Here is a 19033-nt window from a genome sequence, read left to right as displayed (position 1 = left end):
TTTTAAAAAGAATCTAGTATAAGTTGATCAACGTTTTAATTCTTTTCACTATATATGCACTTCATTATAGTCAACCATTGGTTAATTTGTCAGCTGCAAGTGAATAATGATCTTGCATTGTTGAGAAACACCTACTTGAATGTGGTTCAGAAACAAAAGTAAGTTAAAGAGAGGGGGTGTGGTCACTGAACCCTGATGGTGCACTCACGTTGCTAACTGAAATGTTCACTATTTGTATACCACTATTGCATTGTGATATCTATCTAACTAGGCCGAAGGTTCTTAAGGGTGTCCTGATTTGGTCAACATGTTCTCTGTTTATTCTGTTTTAATGTATGCAGTACATTCCAACTTGGCGTGATTCACATCATCGTTAGCACCATGTTCGCTGGCAAGACCACTGCGCTTCTCTGCCGGCACCGACAAGTACTCACCCTGTCCCGTATCTTGTTTACTGCTTCATTTTGCGTTGCTAAAATACAGAAAAAACAAGTGAGTTCAAATTGTAAAAAAATAAGAAGCTAGATGTTTTAAAAAATCAGAAGCCGTTTTAGTGAATCTATATTGAAAATTAACTCATGTTTTAGTGAACCAGAACTGGTTTGTACTTTTTGCTTGATGCGTGTTCATGAGCAGTTTGAAACGTGTACTTGTTCCTTGCTTTGCTATAACACTTGTTAGATTGCTATCCAAAAAATGTCATGTATTCATGAATTTGCTACTGGTGTAGCAGCCCAGTATATATTTTATCATCAGTTCATAAAGGAAAGTTGAATCAGTGCAATGTACGTGTTAAAAAATCAGTTTTATATTGTATGGTAGTTCGTTGTATAGAATTTTTTTAATAGTTTGGCCAGAATAAAGTTCGCATAGTTCAGACTTGCGAGGCAGTAATGTTCAGTGAGAGAAAACCATCAGTTTAAATATATATGCAGGAGGTTGAGAGCATAAAAAATGTGATTTTTTATGCGTTTAATTTTTCAGCTGTAAGAGAGAAGAATTTCTCTCTTGTCTATCTTGCTTCTCAGGAAAATTGGGCAGTGAGTCGAGAAGCCGGGCAAAATGTGTTGCTGCACAAGCACCTACAGTTCCCGGTGGTCGCCTTGGCCGCACTTGGCCACGAGCTCGTCCACCATGGTGACTGGCATCCGTACAAGTGGAACGCAGACATCAGTCCAAGCAGAACTTGGGATGGTTTCTGGGCAACTGCGGGTTAGAAAGTTCAACATCTGATAGGAATTCAGTGCAGAGAAATGTAGTTTAGAAATCTATCTTGTGTTCTCCCCCACCCACCCCCTTCAAAAAAAAGTTTTTCTTCTAAAGCTTGAAGTGAATGGGCTAGGAAGTGTTATAAGAAATTGTTTTGTTTCCGTATATACATTCCATAGGAGAAGATGCATCATGCTGAAAAGCTTGGTTCGGTGTGTGGCCTAGAGTAGCATGAGACTCTAATGTTCTCTGAACATATTCAGAGTTTAACTAATTCAGTGCAAGTTTTGCTTATGAAAAACTGATATTTTCCGCATGTACTAATCCATTTCAACTATGGGTGTGTTTAAAAAAGAGTTCAACATGTACTGAAAATGCCTTCAAAAAACGAAGAGTAAATAACATCAGTGAGTTCTAGTACCTAAATTACAAAAGTTCACCGACAAAAAAATATCAGTAAAATATAGTGCTTCAACTAGAAGATCACTCATGCTATTTGCTTAATAGTTTCTCTGTTGTTTCAACTTTTATTTTAATCATTTTGTTTGTAAATTCTGCATCTTTTTTTTGTTTACAAATTATAGGCATGATACTTGTACTGGGACTAGAGTACAAGTATTACTTCCAGGAAAGTTCAAAATAAAACCCGAAGCAAGTTCTTTGTCCATTTGGGCACCCTCCGCTGCTGTTGTTTGCTTCACCATGTGGCAAATAACTTTTTGCTGCACTTCAACAATTAGTTTGCCTGTAAGCATAACAACGAAGTGGCATCCTCAATGCGTGCCTCTGCCAAGGAGGATGTAGCAGCGGGGTTGAACACCCCATTCGTATCTCCTCTCTCTTATCTCTCACCTACAAAAATTGATTGCTAATTGGATTTCTTGTACTGAACTATGATTTTCCATTGATGCAGAGAAGGTGATTGATTGTTCATATGCCCAATGAGAACTGGCATTTTTTCTTAAGGTTTGACGTTACACTACGGCTAAAGTGTTTTAGTTGTTACAAGTTGAAAACTCCACAACAACCTGTGAAATGCAAGTTTCAATTTTGGTTGGGATAGTAGTGCGGGTAGACTTGTATTTCCCGTGATTGTAGAAGCATCTAGGGAAGTAACACAGTATTTATGTGAATTGTTGTCCGTTCCATGTGCATGTTCGATAAGTTCAAATTTTAATTTGAGATTTTTGACAAGATATAATAATAGGATTGCATTGTATAGATACATAAGTTCAGTACAGAGATGGTGATTCAGTTCGTCTTTTGTATGCTTCAGAGTATCTCCTCCCCTTGCCGCACACACATGACGGGTGGTCAAGCTAGTGTTGTTTGCGATTACTGGTCGTGACTCTTACGTTGTCATTGGACAAAGAATTTCATTTTCCTTAACACTCGGTAAGGAAAATGATCGTTCAACTTGAATTATGTTTTGGATTGATTGTTCAAGTTCTTTCGTATAGAAGATTCAGAAAGTTTTGTTCCTGAAAATGCACTTATTTGGAGTATGCCAATATATATGTATTTCTGAATTTCACTCTTGAATAACAGTTCAACATGTATTACACCATCAATTCATAATGGAAAGGCAGCAAACAGTTCGATACTTGTGTGTTAAAAATGTAACAATATAGAGAAACTTTCGTAGTGGTTCGATGGAATAAATCGCATCAGTACTGACTTGGATACGTTCTTGCCTATAATGCATTGAAAATTCAATTTTTTGCCTTCGTTAAGGCTTGAGAAGCACGTACCTCATTTATAATACGCTTTGGCATTTGGTCGATGATATTTATTGCATCCTTCATCACTGATCTTGAGGAGGAGATTCATTTGTGCATTTCTATACTCGTTGTGTAAATCTGTTGATTTTTAATGTTTTAGGGATTTCGGGAGAGTGGAGACCTGGAAGAGCACTTTCAAGCGTTATTGACCATCACAATAAATGACCAAGAAGAGCACTTTCAATAGTTAAGGAAGACAACAACAACGACGAAAAAATGCAACGATGCATCATGCTGACATTGATGAAAAGCTATGATTTTGTGCTCCTGTTTTTTATTATGTCAACGAGAAACCAATACTTCTTGTCTTCAGGTTTCGTGTTTTAATTGGTGAGGGATAAACAAATTTTCCTATTCAAGTGGAAGCTCCCAGTATATGATGGATGTGGGAGTTATTTTTACATTCACTGTTCGGTGCTTCTTTTTATGTAATGTTTTATGTTTTCAAGTGCTCGATGAAAATTTATGTTCCCAGTAGTTCATGTATTATTGCCCGAGGAGTTCATGTGTTACTGACCAGTAAGTAAACCTGTTAATCACTCTCTCAAGTGTGATGAAAAAAAATGGGTAGTAAATTGATGAAAAAATATCATCGAGTTCAAAACACGCCGAGCCACGCGATAGCCACCCCAGTTCGGGCGTAGTAAGTACCTCAGTACGGGTTAAAACGGTGGTCCATTCGGAATAAAAGAAATGACAGAAATTCAAATTGTAAAGTTCAAGCAAAAAAAGAAACCCCATGAAAATCCTGCTTAGTAAGTACCTCAGTACAAGTCGTAAAATGAGAGAAGTTCAGAACAACATTGTCAAAAAAATGTTGAGTTAAAAAAAGGAAACAAAACAAACACATTTTCTTTTTGAATAAAATATCATTCAGTTCGATGATACAAACCATACAAGTACAGGGGCGACGATACAGTAAACCATTGAAAACTTACGAGAAAAATATTACCAAAAAAACAGAGCAAAGTCTAGTTAGTGAAAACATGCTTAGTACAAACACATGCAAGCATCAGTACAAGTATCCTTTTTCGGAACCATTCAAAATTACTCCACAAAAAATAGCTCAATACAAATATACATATATATCAGTACGACTACTTTGTTTTTCACACGAGAAAACAACAGAATCTGTCATGCCGTATTCAAAATTACTCTTAAACGGTTGTGAAGTAGAGAAAACGTTCAACATGACTAAGTTTCGCATTTTCGATAGCTATCCAACGGTATATTATTTGCCATATTTCGACAAACTTTTAAAAAAATCGCGTTCAAAATCAAATTTGACCGTATTCGAATTCGGTTTTAAACCGTAAGGAATTAGAAAAACATTTATATACAAAAAAGTTGCGCATTTATATATAACCGTATCATCTACGTCAATCCGACAAACTGTTTGCAAAAAATCGCGAAAATACGTTTCACGCAGAATTTCACCGTTTTTCAAATTACTTTTAAATCATATAGAATTAGAAAAAAACAATACATATATGGAAGATGCGAATTTTTACCAGCTTTCCAACGCCATCTTATTTGCTCAATTCCGACAAACCGTTTGAAAATTGAGTCCAAAATACGATTCACGTTTTCGGTTTTGAAAAAAATGGTTTTTTCAAAACTGCTCTTAAACCATAATGATTTTGCAAAAACATTCAATATACTTGAAATATGGTTGTCAAGAGCTTTTTAACGATATATTACATGCCATGTTCCGGCAAAAAAATTACAAAAAGTTTTTGAACCAAAGAAAACGATCTGTTAAACACAACTGAAAGCATGAGTTCAACCGTTTCGAAAACATCAGTACAACCACCTGAAACCGTCGGTTCAAAAAGGGTAACAGAATAATATTCTGTTACGCGTAACAGAATAGCCCAGATGTATATATATATGCCGACGGCCCTGACGGCAGCCGTCGATAATTTTTTTCTCTATTATTTTTTAATTTTAAATCATTTTCCTATTTTTGCGAAATCTTTCTAAAAAGTTTAAATTTTATTAATTCAAATCTTATTTATTTAAACTTAACCATATATGAATTATATATCAATTTGGGGTAGAACTTTTGGTAGATTATGAATACCCACTTTGTTTTTGTATTGAATATGTTAAAAATGCAACTTCATGTACTTCTACAAATAGGTCCTTATACTTTATCAAAATCACAAGTAATTCATACTTGCATTGATTTTGACAAATTTTATATGTTTTTTTATCATAATTGTGAAAGTATTCTGTTGATAAACTATGTTTTCAAATTTGAACAAACTAAAATCATGTTTGCTTTAGATTTGCAGAAAATACCCTCTTGTTTTGAATTTGTTGTATATGTTTTTATTCTTTGGCAAAATGAGCCAAAATTTATACATCTATTTGCACCAGAAAGTTTCAAGGATTTCAGAAATAATGTTTTTACACATGAATTGCCACTGACGGAGGTTCGACACTTAGAGGGGTTAGACTTGCCGGTAAAATGGGCCATGGTTAGGTCATTGTGTGGTCTTTAGAGGGTCCGAATCCTACCAAAATTTGCATTGTGTCCTAATATATGTATACACGTGTGTTAGGAGGTTCAAATAGCAAATACCCAGCTCCCGAGTGCGACCCGCTTCATCGACGACAGTAATACCGAAGGAATGTTATGCTCATTTAGTTCTGGTTCTCACTTGTTATACATACAAGTGTTACTGTTCTTTGCTATGATATATGAATAGTCATCTTATCTATATAGTTACAGTATTTGTAATTGCATGGATTATAATGTTTCTCATATTCAGTCATGTGCTTCCTTTGTTTAGTTCCTTTTGATGTACATGTATAATTATCTACTTTTTACTAACCCAAGTGTTGTGATGTGCTTGTGTATATAGTACAGGAATATACCAAGTGTAAGTGGGTGCAGATGTGCTTGTGTATCCATAGGACATGCATATATATTAACCTAAACAAACTTTCTTCTTCTTTTTCTTGTTTGTCTTGCAGGTTGATCTACAAGACATGGAGATGATGAAGAAGATAGAGAAGAACTTAGAACAGGTCTAGTCTAGGGTTTAGTTTAGTTTCTTTTCTTTTCTTCTTTCTTTTAATTCATTTACTCTAATGTAAATATTTGAGAACTTTGTAGCTTGTATAATTACTAATAAAGCTTATGATTTCAACGGTTGGAAAAACGGTAGGCGTAACCGAGGCGGTTGGCCTTTGCCTAGTGCCTAGGCGGTGCTTAAGCGGCCTAGGCAGTAATATATCTTTTTTTACTATCATGGTGAATCTATGGTTATTATATGTGTATCAATATTAACTTAGGGCATATAATTAAGTTTACTATCAGGGTGTATATGTGGTGTGTATTGATATTAATTTATATGCGTATTGGAATATGGCTCGTTTGGCATATTAATGAAATATGACATGATTTCTTGATTGGGTAGACAATTTCTCTTGTTGGCCCTGTCTAGACTTCCATTTATGTCTTTGGCGATGCATTTGACCATTGCTTAGCGCCTAAGTGGCTAAGTGTTATGACCGGCATAGGGGCTTAGTCTAGTGGGTTATGGCCCAAGTATCTTAATTAGGGGCTTAGCCCAATTATCTTATCGTATTAGGACCGTTTGCTTAGGAGACAAGTTAACCTCTCTATATAAGGAGAGAAGATGTATCAATCTAATTAAGTAAGAAGCAATCAATATTTGCTCGGCTTCCCTTAGGGAGCCGGGAGACCTAAACCCTAGCCGCCTCTTGCGTCTGCCGCCGTCGCACCAGCCGCAAGGACGGCGCCCAGCCGCCGGCCGCCGCGCAATCTCCTCCGACCTCCGCCCTCCTTCCCTTACAGGCTATGCCCTACACCGGGTAGAACCCTAGTTTCTACCAATTTGGTATCCAAAGACTTGGGTCCGATCATGTCTTCATCAACACCATCGCCGCTGCTGCCCGTCTCCACCTCTGCGCCGATGACGTCCGCCCCGATGATCACCGCTGGGGCCTCCACGCTGTCGGGGCCGGTCACCACCGCGGGCTCCTTACCGCCCCCGGCCCCCATCACTTTCACGCCGCCAACGACCGCTGTCTTCACACTGGAACAAGTCACCACTACCTTGAGGGATCTCGTGACGGCCGTCCAGGGACTCCTTCTGAACCAGTACCAACCGTACATGGCCGGGCCGTACGCACCTCCACCGGCTGCGTCGATCGCCGCCTACGGCCACCCCATGCTGCCATGGCCGTCCCAGGGCGCGCCTGCCTATAGCGGGCAGCCGCTACTGCCGTTCCAGGCGGGCTCCCCCACGCTGCCGTGGTCGTCCCAGGACGCGCCTGCCTACAGCGGGCAGCCGCTGCTGCCATTCCCGGCGGGCTCTCCCGCGTTGCCGCGGCCGGCCCAGGGCGCGCCGGCCTGCACCGGGCTGCCACTGCTGCCGTTCCAGGCGGGGCACCTCGGCGAGACCACTCCGGCCGCAGCTCCTCTGTGGCATCTGCCGCCGCCGCCAGCTGCGGCTCCCCTCTGGCATCTGCAGCCGCCTTCCCCCGTGGCAACCGACGCACCAGCCCACCCTCCACAGCCGATGCTGCAACCACCGGCGCCACCTCTGCCCAGCTCAGGGGCGTCCTCACCGGCCGGCCTTTCGATACATCAGGTCCGGTTTCCGGCCTCCCCGTCGCCACTACCAGCTTGGGCGGTTGGGTCTTCGCCATCGCCGGTCTACACCACAGCTTTGGAGCAGCCGACCCCGTTTCTGTAGTTCGGCGGGCCATCCAGCTCCGCGGGTCCTTACCCGGAGTACTCCGACCAGGCGCCACCCGCCTCGCTACTCCGCACCTCCGAGCCAGCTCGACACGGCGCTCCGACCCAGACACTGCCGCGGTTCGCCAAGATCGACTTCGCCACCTATGACAGCACGGAGGACCCCCTCAACTGGCTCAACCAGTGCGACCAGTTCTTTCACGGGCAGCGCACCCTCGCCTCGGAGCGCACCTGGCTCACCTCTTACCACCTCCGCGGCGCGGCACAGACCTGGTACTACGCCCTCGAGCAGGACGAGGGCAGCATGCCCCCTTGGGAGTGCTTCCGCGAGCTCTGCCTCCTTCGTTTTGGGCCCCCGATCCGCGGGAGCCGCCTAGTGAAGCTAGGCCGCCTTCCCTTCACCTCCACGGTTCAGGACTTTGCCGGCCGTTTCTAGGCCCTAGCATGCCACGCGTCGGGCGTGACGGCGCAGCAGCGGGCCGACCTCTTTGTCGGTGGACTTCTGGATCACCTTCGCGTGGACGTGGAGGTTCGGGGACCCCAAGATATCCAGACGGCCATGTACTACGCCCGCGCGTTCAAGCGTCGCACGGTGGCCGTCCAACAGGAGTCACCGTCCCGGGCCACTGGGTCGCTACCCTGGCCAGATCCCGCTCAGGGTCGGCCTGCTCAGGCTTCCGCGGCACCCCTCGCCGCGACCGCGGCGTGCCCGTTCCGCCGGCTCACCTCGGCCGAGCTACTCGAGCGTCGCCGCCAAGGGTTGTGCTTCAACTGCGACGAGCCCTACACACCCGGCTACGCCTGCCCGTGACTCTTCTACCTGGAGGTTGCAGACTACATTCCGGAGGACGCCGTCGCCGCCGACCTTGCCGCCCCAGCTGTCGCGAAGGTGTTTGACGCTGGTTGATCACATCGAGGAGTTCAGCAAGCGCTTCCCCACCTTACAGCTCGAGGACGAGTTGTTTGTGCAGGCGGGGAGAAGTGTTATGACTGGCATAGGGGCTTAGCCCAGTGGGTTATGGCCCAAGTATTTTAATTAGGGGCTTAGCCCAACTATCTTATCATATTAGGATCGTTTGCTTAGAAGTCAAGTTAACCTCTCTATATAAGGAGAGGAGATGCATCAATCTAATCAAGCAAGAAGCAATCAATATTTGCTCGGCTTCCCTTAGGGAGCCAGGAGACCTAAACCCTAGCCGCCTCTTGCGTCCGCCGCCGTCGCACCAGCCGCAAGGACGACGCCTAGCCACCGGCCGCCGCGCAATCTCCTCCTCCCTCCTCCCTCCTCCCCTTACAGGCTACGCCCTAGACCGGGTAGAACCCTAGTTTCTACCACTAAGCATCTCCGAGGCACTGCCTTTTCCAACAGAATTCATAATAGGCTGTAAGTCTTGTATAATTAATTTGTATTATCCACTTGTAATTCACTTTGAAATATTTATTTATTACAATGCCGTTGGCATAGATGACCACCAGGAGCACCGCAGGCAACGACACGTGGCATAGCTATGACGACGGCAAAGCTTGGAGGCATAGGTTTGCCTCGTGGCGCACGCTGTTGCTAGCATGTGTCCAAACGGCAGTGCCGTAGCTGACGAGAAACGGTGGCTCGAGAAAACCGTCGGTATATGTTTCTATGCCGACAGCCATCCGGGCTTTACCGAGGGCTGTATGCCGACGGTTTTGGGGCCTTTGCCAATGGCCAAAAGCCGTCGGCATACACACCGTTTCCTGCGGTGCAAGCACACTGCAAGTAAGTCCTCGCTTCGTGGTGACCGTCATTCTATTCCTGCATTGCCCCCTAGGCAAATTTCTCCCAAAATCAGATAGTAATGAAGCAGAGACATTGTTGGCTGGTGATGCACACAAAAATAGTGTTGTCCTGCCATTTTTATCCACTCCTTTGAAGTGTGAGATTGCTGTGGTCATGGTCACTCTGTGGCAAATTGCCCGGATAAGAAACCCTGGGAGTTTTACTCCTGAATTCCTGATTACTTTGGGTCTCATGAATTTGGTCAGGGCTTTTTATCCAGCCTTGAGGTTTGTTCTGAAGCAAAGAGCTAGCCTTTTGAGCCTTTAACAGATCAACCCATATGACGTGATTATGTATAACTAATAACTCCTTTTCAGAACCAGTGATTCAAGAGTTTAACATCCAACTGCTCAAACAAACGAAGTATATTTACATCATATAGACAACTAATAATCACATTATTGAGTTCTATCTATCACCAGGTGCCATTGAGCATCTCCGGGCCCTGACTGACTAAATTCTGGAGCTGATTTTTGCCCTACACCAAGAATTTTTAACATCCTGAACTACTAATTTCTGTACCCTGTAGTAATTAATTTCTGTACAATGACTTCTTCCCACCTCATCCAGCGGGACAAGAATTTACAACCGACCCAACGTGTGTATTCACAGAACCAACCAAAGTAAAACTAAATTCACATTCAGGCGAGCGCTTTGTACCACGGGCCGTGGACCTTCTCCGAGACCGGGGCCACCCTGATGAGCACTTCAGCCGCCTTCACCACACGGTCAGCAAGCTTCCCCGCGCCGATGAGGCGTAGGGCTGCATCCACTAGCTTCTGGCCCTTGGCACTGCTGCCGCCGAGGAGGACGCCGCGGAAGGCGCAGTGGACCGCCCGGGAGACCTTCTTGAAGACGACGTCGTCCGCTTGGAGGCTCTTGAGGACCACCCGGGTTATTATCTGCCTCCTGGCCTGAATCTTGGCGTCCGACAAAGAGCCGGCTGAGGCCGACGCGCTCATCATCGCCTCCACGATCTCTTCAGTGCCTGCTTCGGGGGAGTTATCCAGCAGCTTCACCAGAGCGCCGAAGAGTTCTGAGATGACAGTCTCCAGCTCCGGAGGAGTGATCTTAGAATTCTCACTCATCAGGACTTGACGCAGGACGAGCATGCTGCACAAACAGTAGGTTCAGTTAGCACACAATGAAACATTTCGTCCTGCAGGCTAGGCTAAAATTATTAAAAGTAGTTGGTTGTTTACCTCGTAGAAATTACAATCACTTCTTGAAATTGGCCCTGCACGGTCCTCAATCTCAGAAAGTTAAGGTGGAAGCTCTCAGGAGTTGACTGCAATTGCAAGCCCTCCATACCACTGATAAGCTGCAACAAGCCAACCCTCACAAGCTTGTCAACCTTTTCTCCCTTGCACTCAGGTAAACCTGAACTGCCTGCTGAAGGTACAGCAGCTGTTCGAGCTCCATGGCCAGCTCGGAGCACTGTAACAAGGGGCTGAGCCTGCCACAAAGGATTAAACTAGTGTCAGGAACCAGATAAAAATAGAATGCCGCTATGCTACTGATGCTATTAAGACTCTGCATAGTTAGAAACTTACATGATTTGCTGCTGGCAGAACTGAAAGGGAGCCCAGATGTTCCCTCCATTCTGCGTCCACGATGCTCTTTGATGCTGAAATCCACTGCAGAGTTACAGGGAGAGAAGCTGACGCATTAGCAGGAGGTCCATAGCGATCGCCGAAAGCCTTCTGCAGGTACTCCACTCCAGCCGAGCCTTTTATCGTCGGTTGCATCAGCTGAACATATGCCTTGCTCACTTCTACTTGCAGTTGCTGTTTATAAAAAGGAAAATGTTAGAATTCCACTGCAGAAAAACAATTGCAGTTAATTATAGGACAAGTTTAAATTATTAACACGCTCAACACACCTTTATTTCTTCCAGAGTGAAACGCAGACCCTTGATGACAGCAATGACAAATGAGCTGATTGCATTATCATTATCTTCAGAACTTGCAGCCAACTCGCTCAATAATTTGTCATGACTTGCCTTCATCTCGTCATCCTTTGCAGCAGCAGACAGTTTTCTGACCATATCCAGAGAGTACTGCAAAATCTGCCCCAGATATTGGGTGTCCTGGGAGCCTGACTCGAGTACCTTTATTTGTACAGGAACAAAATTATGTCAATATTTCATGAATAAGAAAAAAGAAGCAATTCGATGATAAATTTCTGTATGCATAACACTGGGATCTTACCTGGGACAAAATTTCGAGGTCAATGTTCTCATAGATTTCCTCCTTCCATCCCTTGGGAGCCAAGTCGTGCAACGAATCCCTCACTTCCTTTACCAGGTTGATCAGTTGGCTGTAGTCAGGTTTGTCTCGTCTCATTGAGTCAGTAACCACATCCCAGAAAGCTTTCTCCATTGTTTCCCTCACTTTGTCTTGGAAATCCTTCTTGATGGTGCGGGCATCATTAGAATTGCCAGCAATCGCACCACCGTCCTCATGAAGCATCTCATTGAGCATCTGCTCATTCTCTGTAGGCAGATTCACTGGTGATGTGCTGCTTGATGCTGTTTCGGAACTAACATTAACCTCATAAGGTGGGAGCTTTCCAGATGAATTAATGCTCAGAGGAGTAGATACATTTGCAACAGGTGTCGCCAATGGACTTCCATTCTCTTTTGCTTCAAAGAACTTTGACCTTGCATCTGAGAGAGCAGAGTCCATCCGCTCAATCCCTGCATCACCACTCAGATGCTGAACCTTCTCCCTTAGGAGTTTGCGATCGTCAGAAACCTGCTTCTGAATGGCCTTCATATCATGGGTGAGGTTGTGTGACCGCCCGTCGGCAGTTAACTTGCATGTTTGCATCATTGACAGCTCAAGCTTGCATGCAGCCCTAACAAGATCACCTTCTAATGATCTTGCATCTTTTACTTTCCACACCACAAATCTGTAAAGGTAGGTGCACCAAGCTTTGTCAAAATTAACCAGCCGAGTCTTGAATTTACTTTGACCGGCAACATCATAAGACTTCTGGCAACTAGATGATTCAGTAGCATCAAGAGATGGCTGCCTTGAGGCTCTTCCCGGTCCCTCGAGTATTGTCTTAACGAACAGCTCAAACTCCCTGACAAAGTTTGCTGCTGACTCCATGAGTAGTTTCTCTTGCTCACCATCTCCACTTAAAACAGCACTAGGATGAGCCAGGATCATGTAAGCACAGAGTGCCACCCTCAGTGAATATCTGGACAACCTGCTTGTTTCAGAAGTTATGGCTGGCCTTTTTGCTGCAACCCTTGTTCTTCCGTCTCTACTCGGAGGTACCTTCCTCTTTGGAGTCACAAGGCGTTTCAGCAGATGGTCAATATTTTCTGCAGATGATGAACTTGCCTCTCGAACCTGTCAAGTAATGCCTTAGTAGCCTCAAGAGCTGTGGGAGATCCCATCAGCATAGCTAATTCCTCAAATGGCATTGACTTCACAGATTTTTCATTAATTCCCAAAGCATCATAAGCTTGAGATAAGGCAAGTGTTGTCTTCCTGGACTTCACAAAACTTCTCCAGTGCCTACAGTATATGAGAAGAAAACTTCAATTAACTCGAACGTGCAAATACAACCAAATAGTTTATTCAAATAATTTATTGCATGGTAGTAATACCTTGCAAGCTTTCTTGAAAGAAAATCTGCATGCTTGATGTAGTCGGCATGAGCAGAACTGCATGGACCTCCTCGCTGCTTCAAATACTCAGCTCTCTTCCTCTTGGCCTGTTCAAATAAGATAACAAATCAGATAAGAAGCAGAACATTAGAACTAAGACTATAATCAGCGTATGTATGACAACACATACCCTCTGAAGTTTGCTTTCAAGATGTTCTTTCAATTTAATCCTCTCTGCTTCTCTCTGGCTGCTTACAGTCATGGCTGCTTGTTGAATATGCATGAGCCTTCCTCTTCTCAGCTTCCAACAACGCCAGCCGTTTCTTCTCAGCAGCAGCACGCTTTTCCAGGATAGCAGATCGCACCCGCTCTGTATACTTGCTCTCAGATGTCGCCTTCTGCACGAGGGACCTCTCTGTTCTATCCTTTAGTGCAGCCCGCCTCTGCATATCTGCATGCAGAAGGCGCATACGGTTTTCCTCTGCCTGCCGAACACGAGTCTTGACTCTAGTCTCAAGTTCTTCCTTCTCCTTCTCAATCCGCATTTCCACATCAATTTTTGGCTGCTTGTCGGAGTTCATCCAACTTGGCTAACCGGTTCTGTGCCTTTGCCAAGAGGCTTAGCCTTTTCTGCTCAGCTGCCTGAAGCTTGGCTTCAAGGCACTGTCCGTAATCTTCCTCTTGAGATGAGCACGATGGGCTCCGTGGCTTCTTCCTTGCTTTGCAGGATAACCAATCGTAGAATTGCTGAGGAGGGACAATTGAACATGAGTTAATTTGATAATTCATTTCCAACTTTCTTTTAACCAAAAGAACATTAGTTGTTTCTATAGCCCCCTACGAGGATTACATCAACCAACAGACTACAGAAGTTGCAACTAAAATTTCAGCAGTACAAGTGCAAGGTAAGTTACTTCTAAGCCAGACCAAGTGGTCGATGATGAAAGCAAACTATCCTACCAAACTACCATAATTTTCCTACCACCGAAACAACCTGAAATCAATGGTTAACTTAAGCAGTTACAGCCTACAATAATTTCACCTTTATTATTTGTTATTTTTTAACTTTTCTACAGGCAATAGTTAGTTACTGTAATTACTCTAATTGTCCCTGTTTACGTTTTCACCGAACTGCAGATAAAATTGAGACCTTTTTCAATAGAGGGAAAACGCTTCAATCAAACACCGGAAAACCCCAAACTAGGAAAGAAAAAAAACGCGGCAAAATCCAATAGAAAAGCAATTCGTGTCACCCGTGAGACCAACTTCAGCTCACGACTACCTACCGCTATTCCCAAAGAATGTTATTTGGACTCCCCGACGAACAGGCTCAAACAAAGGAATTCTTTCACATACCCGCAGCTTTCACTATTATTTCACATACTTATACTTATAGACCGTCTAAATATACTGTAAAATCTTCCAGGAACAATACCACTTCTGTAGAATAAAAATAATAATAGCACTTCAGCAGCAGGAAACGCAACTATCTTTCACCAGTAAGGATGGGAACCACCGACGAGACAAGACGAGGATAACAGTAGTGCATAGAAAGAAAGCAGTCCTCAACACTTCGAATTCACACTTCACGCCCCCGACTTCGCAATCGACCGTGAGGAGGAAGAAGGGGAAAAGCGAAAGATAAATGTAGGAAACTAAAGGTATCCGACAGGGACACCTACCTGCCTACGGTGGTCGGCCTCCTTGAGCTTGGCCTCGATTTCCTCGGCGCTGGCAGGGCCGCCGCCGCCGCTGGTCCTGCCCTCGAGCAGCCTCCTCCTGATCCGCGGCGGCACCCTCGCCGCCGCCCCCTCCTCCACCGGTATCTCCATCGCCACCGGCTCCCTTGCCCCCATCACCGCACCGATCAGACTGCCCTCCGTGACTCCGTCTCCCTCGTCGATCGAACTCGCCGGCGAATCCCACAAGCAATCTGTTCTGCCTTCTCCCTTGCGCCACTGCTTTACTCCACTTGTTTCTCGAGTCCCGTTTCTTCCGCGCCGTCCTGGGTGCGCCACGCGTGGCGCTATATAGGTGTAGTACCCCGGGGAAGCGGTTTCCGAATCGCAGAGCGGATCGGACCTTCGGGCCGGAGCCGAGACGGATAGGAAGATTTCGGTTATTTTCACGGCGTTTTCTTTTTTCTGAACATTAAAAGATTTTATTATTCATCTAGCAACATTTACAGAGAGAAGTGTGAAGGGACTCACCCTGAACAATGGGAGAACATCTCTCCCTGGACATTGACATGAACCTGAAGAGAGGCGCCTAACAGCTAAAGATCTAGACTAAATTTTAAGAGCTATAACTGAGCCTGATGATGAACATTGAAGCACTTGCTCCTGTTAATATGAGCTATTCTGGTTGGATGGAAAACTGCGGACTGTTGAATAGCTGCAAGAAGTGGTCTGATGACCCAATGATCTGCAGTGTTGAAGACGGATGTAGTTGTCACCTTCGAAGCCAATATCACGAAATCTGTGAAAAAAGTTGGTTCCTGTATGCGAAGCTTTTCAGCCAACATGGTCGCTAGAAGCAGGCCAAAAGTTTCTGCTTGAAGAGAAGATACTGCTGGTGGAGATAGGGCTGAAACATGCAACTGTTTGAAGTGTTGATTGGTATCAGTTTTGATGATGATTCCTCTGCCCCGCTGGTGCTGAATCAATGTCCCTTTCAATTTTCCAAGCCGCGTCACAGAAAATGGCAGTACCTACAACAAAAGATTGGTCTTGTTGTGTCGCCAGTTGCTATATTGCGGAGCAGGTAGAGCGGTGATCTTCAAAGGACTCCATATTCTCAATTTTAGCACCTTGCATAATTGCATTAGCAACTAGAATATGTGAGAGGGTTTGCAGAATTTCCCGCCAAAAAAAGCATCGTTTCTTGCTTTCCATAAGCACCACAAAAAGTATATAAACCGGTGAGGCTCATATGGGGATGTTGAGATGAAAGTAAGGCCTGAATCATTTGGGCAACATAGCGATTATTTCCAGCGATGACCTCAGTTTTGAGGAACCAAGGAGACGACAACGAATCAACTTTTGAGAAAGAGCGAAGAAAAAACATGTGCATTTCTTCCTCTAAGCTGCCGCATCTAGAACACTCTTCATCAATATGTCTGGAAATTTTACTTGCTCGCTTACTAGTGGGTAGCGCTCGACGAAGAAGTCTTCAACCCAAAGCTTGAACCCTTGGCACTATGCGTTTTTCTTCCCATACCTGATTAAGAAGATTAACACACTACTGTAGGATGATACTAACGCGACACTACGATAAGAGACCCTTCGACGAAACTGTGTGCGATGCAATAATCGCAAACAGTGGTGTAAAAAACCCGTCAAAAAGGTGCAAAATGTTTGCGATGACAGATGCATCAAACACGGTTCGGATTTTAGTTGCGTGTGCGATGCAGGGCATATGGTTCAGTTTAATTAACTATTTGCGATGAGGAGGGACAAAAGAAACGGGCAGCCAAATGAAGGTATGTGCGATATACATCATACAGTTCACTCGGATGAACTGTTTGTGATTAAGCAACATAAAAGAAACGGCCAGCCAGATCATGGTGTGTGCGATATGCGGCATGCGGTTCACTCGGCCTTGTCGTCAGTGTGTGACCTCTGTGGCAACTGTTCGCTCCCTACTAGCCTCTTCTTGTACCGTGGCAACCGTCCACCGCCTCTTCGTCTTTCCCTCTTAATTTGGAATTGTTGTTGCACGCTCTTCCTCCCTCCATTTGCCTTCATCCTTCCTTCTGCCATTGTTCGATCGTCTTCTCCATGAAGGGAACAGGCCAGAAACGACCCCATTATTCTTGCCCCAATCTGAAAGATGACGTGGTGGAGGAACTCATTGATCGGTGCGACGTCATCACCTCGGCTAGCACGGCAGGTTCGTTCAAATCCATTCTCGACTCAACAAATAACATCATTGCAAAGAACCCAAGGGTTCAGGAACGGTTTGATCTCCCCTATCTTCTTCGCCATGACGCTGGTCGCCGGCGTGGGGACGACGGAAGCGTCGCCTTGTGCACGTTGATGCCGCTTGATAATGATATGTGTGATGTTAAGATGCCATCGCTTGAGGGTAAGGCTTGGGCAGGCGTAAATGAAGATTGGGTTGTTTATATTGGTTATAACTGCGAGTGGGAACTTGTGAATGTGTACACTCGTCACCGGGTTCCACTTCCAAAAATCACAGACTACCCTGAGGTTGAGCACACAGATGATCGACGTACGTTCAAATACGATCATGGTGACTGTCATCTATGGAAGATAGCAATTTGTCGAGTTCCCAACTGCTCTTGGGATTACAAGAACTATGAAGTTGATGCTATCTTCGACAAGCTTGTTGCCGTCCTTACTTCCACGCCTCGATGGATATTGCTCAAAAATCATTTTTTGTACACGGATGAGTACTGTGATGCAATTCAATACGAGGGTCTTGTGTTTGTTTCCACTACTCGTGGCACTATTTTTGCATGGAACCCTTATGGTTCCGGTATGTTTGTCTTCCACCGTAATTATAATTGTTTCATCCACATGCATGCGGGTTAGCTAGTTTCCCTTTACTAATTAACCTTCTTGTGTTTCCAAGGTCCTGTGAACATTCCACCACCTATACTTAAAAAAATTTATAATCAAAGGGGAGATGACGATGGTGATGATCACGAGCATGAGGACGAGCAGGACCTATATACTCAGTGGCGCCTGACAACTTATTCTGATGGATCACTGAAGGAAATATGCCCTAGAGGCAATAATAAAGTTGTTATTTATATTTCCTTATAGCATGATAAATGTTTATTATTCATGCTAGAATTGTATTAACTGGAAACTTAGTACATGTGTGAATACATAGACAAACCGGTATGATGCATTACGGAACGAGTAAAGAGACTTGCCGGTAATGAGATTGAACTAGGAATGATGATACCGACAATCGAATCTCGGGCAAGTAACATACCGATGACAAAGGGAATGACGTATGTTGTTATGCGGTTTGACCGATAAAGATCTTCGTAGAATATGTAGGAGCCAATATGAGCATCCAGGTTTCGCTACTAGTTATTGACCGGAGATGTGTCTCGGTCATGTCTACATAGTTCTCAAACCTGTAGGGTCCGCACGCTTAACGTTCGATGACGATTTGTATTATGAGTTATGTGATTTGATGACCGAAGTTTGTCCGGAGTCCCGGATGAGATCACGGACATGACGAGGAGACTCGAAATGGTCGAGAGGTAAATATTCATATATTGGAAGGTTGCATTTGGACATTGGAATGGTTCCGAGTAGTTTGAGCATTTTTCCGGAGTACCGGGAGGTTACGGAACCCCCCCCCCCCCAGGGAAGTTAATGGGCCTTAGTGGGCTTTAGTGGAGAGAGGGAAGAAGGGCCACGAGGTGGCGCATGCCTCCCCCTGCCCAAACCAAATTGGACAAGGGGTGGGGGCGCGGCCCCCTCCTTCCTTCTCCTTCTCCCCTCCTTCCTTTCCCTCTGGTGGAAGAAAGGAAAAGGGAAGGGGGCGCGAATCCTACTTGGACTAGGAGTCCAAGTAGGACTTGTTGGAAATATGCCCTAGAGGCAATAATAAATTGATTATTATTATATTTCCTTGTTCATGATAATCGTTTATTATCCATGCTAGAATTGTATTGATAGGAAACTCAGATACATGTGTGGATACATAGACAACACCATGTCCCTAGTAAGCCTCTAGTTGACTAGCTCGTTAATCAATAGATGGTTACGGTTTCCTGACCATGGACATTGGATGTCGTTGATAACGGGATCACATGAGAATGATGTGATGGACAAGACCCAATCCTAAGCCTGGCACAAGATCATGTAGTTCGTATGCTAAAGCTTTTC

At 44.6% G+C, this 19033-nt stretch overlaps 1 pseudogene; it reads right to left on the bottom strand.

The window, feature by feature from the left end:
• Positions 1-9870: 9870 nt before the first annotated feature.
• LOC123189279 (uncharacterized) lies at positions 9871-15227 on the bottom strand (annotated as a pseudogene).
• Positions 15228-19033: the final 3806 nt, after the last annotated feature.

This window comes from Triticum aestivum, chromosome 2A (assembly GCF_018294505.1).
Source record: "Triticum aestivum cultivar Chinese Spring chromosome 2A, IWGSC CS RefSeq v2.1, whole genome shotgun sequence".
Classification (NCBI taxonomy): Eukaryota; Viridiplantae; Streptophyta; class Magnoliopsida; order Poales; family Poaceae; genus Triticum; species Triticum aestivum.
The sequence above is the reverse complement of the archived record's forward strand: the minus strand, read 5'-3'. Positions and strand labels throughout refer to the sequence as shown.